The sequence below is a fragment of the Danio rerio genome, chromosome 5 (genome assembly GCF_052040795.2).
Source record: "Danio rerio strain M-AB ecotype USA chromosome 5, GRCz13ab, whole genome shotgun sequence".
In the NCBI taxonomy this organism is placed as follows: domain Eukaryota; kingdom Metazoa; phylum Chordata; class Actinopteri; order Cypriniformes; family Danionidae; genus Danio; species Danio rerio.
In genome coordinates, this window is record NC_141025.1 from 31,374,592 (window position 1) to 31,380,604 (window position 6,013).

The 6,013-nt window shown below is 36.8% G+C and overlaps 1 protein-coding gene across 2 annotated transcripts in view; it reads right to left on the reverse strand.

The window, feature by feature from the left end:
• adamts8a (ADAM metallopeptidase with thrombospondin type 1 motif, 8a) overlaps positions 1-4,767 on the reverse strand; it is a 202,840-nt gene extending 198,073 nt beyond the window's left edge. For both annotated transcript variants that reach the window (XM_087253564.1, XM_087253563.1), the window contains exon 1: positions 4,533-4,767. The gene's annotated coding sequence lies outside the window, so the exon portion shown is untranslated. The remainder of the gene's footprint in view (positions 1-4,532) is intronic.
• Positions 4,768-6,013: the final 1,246 nt, after the last annotated feature.

Here is a 6,013-nt window from a genome sequence, read left to right on the forward strand (position 1 = left end):
GGGATAGCATATAGCACGCCAAACCTGCAACCAGTATCAAGCAATAATTAAGAGTAAACCTGAAATTATAATGAAGAAAACACATTTTTAGAATTTTCTTAAAAGCTTGTTTAACAAGACTGCAGTCACTAAGTAAATTTAAAAGAATGTTATAAGCATTGAACACGTCACACTTGATTTCCTTGTGCAGGGTTACACTGCCATCATCCTTACAAAACACAGTCCTGCAAACTCACTCTTCTGTTTAAAAATAACTCAACACCGCCATCTGTCGGATAGAAAGCAACATTGCACAGGTTAGATGTCAGTGGTTGTCACAGCTTGGTGGTTTAAAACGATTGCCTTATCTGTTGCACATTAAAGCAAACGACGTGCAAACCAGTAATGACCTCATTCTGTGCCTAACAAACAAACGTTTACTAGTATTTTGGATTCTGTGAAATAAACTGCATGCGCTCAGTGAGCACGCTTATTTTCAAAGAGTATTCAGGTTATGAAACACCAAAGTTCATCTGAACCAGCAACCCCTAAATCAGCTTCATTCCTCATTTGTTTTGCAAGTTATTCATTTGTGGACATTCCTCGCACATCATTCTAGCCTCATTTAGCGAAAATCAATTCTCAGCTCTACAAGGCTGGACTAAATCAGACACCAAACAAGAGTATCAGTCTGTGTGGAGTAATCCCATGACTGTCTGTGAAGTTCTGCACTCTTTTGGGTCATAGAAATGCACAAAGCATCAGCTCATAAATCCCGGCCGACCTGTTTCTGACCCATAGCTTCCCTTCCTCAAGCCACCACTAACTCTCCACAGTCTCAGCCACAGGGCTAGAGAACAGAGCCCTCGAGGACAAATACGAAAGCTATTGTTTTTTGACACAGACGAGGCATGAGTTTATTTGCAGGTCGGAGGGATCAACAGTGTAACTGATGCTGGATGTAAGACTGGAGAAACTGAACCATAAAATCAGACCTGAGTCCTTAACTCACTGCTCTTTTTCTTAGTATAAATTTGACATGGATAATTATGAAAGATCAAAAGAACAAGTTATAATACAAAGTTGGGCTGCAAGATTTTGGAAAAAAACTGACATTATGATTTTTTTTCTGTGATATGAATACAGTTTAGGAATTTTGAATACCACTATTTAAGGATTTTCTGGGGTGTCTAAGAATATTCAGGTAGATAAATAGCCTTTCGTATTTTGTCTTCTTTCTGATCCAAATATTTTTTTAAAAATTCTAAGACCAAGTGAAATATATTGTTTACTTTTCACCGTAAGTAGAAATAAGTGAAGATTAAGAGATTTTTTTTCCTTGTTTTAAGAAAATTATCTGCTTATAAGGTAAGTGAAATAATCTTGTTTTCGCTTTAAAGTGTTTAGACTAGAAACAAGACAAAAAGAAGAAATGTTTTCTTTCCAAGAAAGAAATGGGTTTTTTTTGTTGTTTTTTTTTGCATAAATCATATAAATTCCATATAAATACAGTGAATAAATACAATTCTGTGGGTCCTAGTCAACTATAATCCAGACTGGACATTGCATATCTTTGCGATGTGACTATTGTGAATGCGCACATTGCGATATCAATGCTGAAACGATATATTGTGCAGCCCTATATAGTATATAAATAATAGTTCTGGTGTCCTGTTTTGCATGGCCAAATTTAACAGATATTATCCCTTGTGTTTATTTAAACAAACTGTGACCACAGTAAGGGAACATTTCCGAATGTAACCACAACTTCAATAAAATGACGGAAGTAATTAATAAAACAGGTCACGAGTACAAAGATGACTTGTTTTCTTATGCATGTAATGTGCAAGGCTCTATAAAGTCCTCTTGAGATTTTTCGACAAATTTTGTTGTAACACAAGTGAGTGGTAAAAATTTAAATCACTAACTGAACCGATTCGTTCATAAACTCTGCTTCATTCATAGACAGCAACTAATCCCTCATAGATTGATTCATCTATGAAAATAACTAAAACCGCTTTACAGACATGATTTTGGTTTATTTGATTAAATCATGCATTTGTTGAAACTTTTTTTATAGACTTGTTTGAGTAACTGTAGTGGAGTTTTCTACCTCTGGTGACCAACCCATTTTATTTGCCAAATACCGCTACAAGTACAGTAGCTTTAAAATTCTATAACTAGCTGCCAGTGAATTTCCATAATTTTACAGATTTTTATCTACATAATACAATACGTAATATATGCCATACTACTAAAATATCAATAAAAGTATGCAGAGTTAAACTTTCAACAATAAAAGTTGGATAGAGATCTAATAACGCAATTCGAAAACATTCATTTTCTCTTTGGCTGAGCCCCTTTTTTAATCAGGGATTGCCACAGCGGAATGAACCACCAACTTATCCAGTATATGTTTTACGCAGCGGAAGCCATTCCAGCCACAACCCAAAACTGGGACACCTATCCCGCATGTCTTTAAATTGTGAGGGAAACCTGGAGAACCCGGAGGAAACCCACACAAACACAGGGAGAACATGCAAACTCCACACAGAAACGCCAACCGACCCAGCCGGGGCTCGAACCAGCAACCTTCTTGCTGTGAGGCGATTGTGCTACCTACTGCGCCATCGTGCTGCCCCTCGAAAACATTAATAAACTGAAAACACTCATGAATTATAAGCTACTGGACATTTTTAATTAACATATTTTTTCAGCAGAAAATGCACTATACATTTTATCTTAGAGAAATGCTTAAATTAAATCTGTATAATACTTGCAATCGTGCTGTTGGGCCATATTTCACAAACGGTGTCACTCGTGTTTTTGCAAGATGCAAGAAAACCAACATATGGACGATAAATTGCAACATTCAAATTTACTACTCCTAGAGACCAATAATGCATGAAAATGGCATCTGAGGCAAAGTCCTTTGTTTACATGAAGGAAAAAGAGACACAGGTTTTCCATTAACTGGAAAACCTGGTGGTGAGGGACTACAAAGATCTGGAACACTAGCAGATATTTCCTCTGACCAATAAGTCTATCCTGGGTGGCCTCTTATGAAATTACAGTCACAACTTGTCATCCAAATGTCTCCAAGCGGGAAGTGCTGCCAAAGCCACAGTAGCCAACTGTGACTCCAACGGCCAAGCGTCGGAGATCTGTTTAGACAGCGAGAATAGACAGCCTGCGGGATGAGCCAAACCAAAAATGTCCATCTACACAAATTGATATCAGTTATTATTATTTTATTCTCATAAAAGAATTAAAATGTCCTCACCCCCGAGCTCTTTTTGTAGTTTGTAAAGTGCCAACATCTGCACTGCTTTACGTAACACATTGGGAGCCCCCTTTTCTTTTGGCTTCTGCTGCTTTTTGGAAAGTGTTGCCAGTCTTTCATTTCTCTCAACGCAGCAGGAACAAGTGCGTAGGTACGATTCACTTTTCACAGCATTCCCATCAATCCTTTTTTACCCTCGCCATCTTTAGCGTCAAGCTTGTATCTAAAGACTTTTATAGATGAAAGCTCTGAGTGCGCATTTTATTGTCAAGATGCAAATAAGCAGTGTTGCGTTACTGGAAGTGATCAGTATAGCTAGCACATTTCACAACAGCCATCTGCAAAGCTTTCAGGGCCACAAAAAAAGAGCCTGTGTGGGCACTATGAGGTTATTTCCCCATACTTCTTAACGGTTATAACAGCCTGCTGGGCAAAACACAAAGAGTGCCCAGTTTTAGTCTGATAAGACAAGCGTCCATGACAACACAAGTGCAAAGCTCTTTTCTCACACACCAGGCCTCCCAAATGGATAAACTGGCATGAGGAGGTAGCTGTGGGTGGTTGTCTACTCTGAATGAAAATTAAAATGACTCATCTTAAAAATAATTATAATGAAATAAACAAAAAAACAAAAAAAAAGATTTAAAGAAACAAATGAGATCATGAGAATTGTATACTTGACATAGAAAACATGTATATAACTTCTGCTTGTCCACCATTTACTGATTTAACTACTGTTATGATGGTAAATATTGTTTTAAACTAAAATAATTACATATTATGTAACTGTTAATACTTTAATTTTCTACAAAAAGAAAACATTATGCAAAGCAACATTTTAGGATGTTGTTTGGCGGTCAATAAACCTAGAATCTGATCGTTTGATTTTAATAGTGGGAATTGAGTTGGTTGGAAACTATAATGGTCCCTGAAGGACACCACTGGTAATTTTAATACTTTCAATTAGTTGAATGGTAAATATGCTCCAAGCCACAATAAAATATATTATAATGTACAGATTTTACGTTTAAATATTGATGGTTTGGAATGTTTTTATCATAATTGAAGTGAAAAACCTTAGCATCAGTGTTTGTAAGATGTACATTTGTTGATTTCTCTCTCTCTCTCTCTCATTAAACACACACACATACACACACACACACACATACACACACACACATACACACACACACACACACACACACATATACACACACAAACACGGATTGAATTGGTATGACATCAAGTTTTCAAAATGACTGGTATTTACCTCAGGTATGAGCAAAGTATCGACTTTGAAGCTGTCCATCGATGACAAGATGTTCATTACGTCTTGTGCTTTTCGGGGGTCTCATATTATTCAGTTTAGTGCTTTTATCCGTCATGGTCAATTTTCGAACACTTTAAAATTTGTGAACACTGCTCCAAATTCCTCGGCTTCTTCTCCGCTTCCGTTTTCGCCACATATGGACTAACCTGTCTTCCGTTTGCACTGAAAGCGCGCCAAAAGTCAACGGTTGGCTAGAAATATGATCTGCAATTGGACACATGCGTTTTTAGTTAATTAGGATTTTACATAATATTACACCTTGAATTTACAAATCCGTCATTATATAATCAGTAGGTAAGGTATTTTTTTCAGCGCTTTATAATATTAGTTTTTTCTTCGGCAGAACTCAAAAAAGTCTGCAAATAATAACAATCAAAACAATATCATTGATAGGCCTAATAATATCATGCTTGCTTTCCCATGCAATTGCAGTCCATTATAAAAATTAGCAAGCTTTTTTTAAAAAAAAAAAAAGATGCAAAAGTAATGGTCCTTTTGCATGTGAGTTTTGGAAGCAAACAAAATGTTTGAGTGAAATACAACCCAAACTTTTCTACATTTTTCAATGACATTCCTTACTATGGGTGTCGTGCAGGACATTGCATAAATAAGACACAGCCAAATGAATAGAAATAATATAAGTCCTTGAAATACCAATGTGTAGTTGAATAGGCTATCTCCAGACCAACACTCCATTTGTCAGATGACAGCAGAAAACAGATGAAAGCAATATCTTGTATTTGCAAAAGAACACAACAAATTCACATATAAGAAAATACATTTCTATTAATCTTGATTTTTCACAATGTTTCCTGGGTGAGTTGAACCGCTGCAAATAGAGTCTCATTGAATGTAAAGCTGTGTACAAAAGACCAGTGGCCAAGTCATCAAATTAACTCTTAGTAAGTTTTTCACAAACTTGTTGTGTACACAATGCTCTGTAGGTGCACATGTCTCAGGAGTCAGGACATCCATACATTCATCCATCTATTTATATCTACAGTATTCTTTAGCTGTAAAGCTATTCCCTAGAAAGTATGCCTGTTGATACCGAACTCAAGTGCTTTTTGTCTCTGTATAAAACTGTGTGCACGTGAGTGAATACCTCAGATTCTCCTCTCATCTGACATTGATTTAAAACATACCATGCCCTTACGTAAGACCCAGGCCACGCTCAGGCCTTGAGGCTGCTACCACCTGCATTTTACATAATCCCTTATCCCGTCTCATGACGACAATGGGTAATTGCGCAGTGGGTAGTTTTTCACCTCTTCCTAACCAGCACATAGTTCTTTTTGTAACTGACAATCATCACCTTGTAAACCCTGCAGTTCTCTGTAGTATAATTAGATTAAGGTTTGTACATTTGTTCTGATCTGATCATGATTACGACAAATCTGGGCTTTGGGGATAAGTAACCA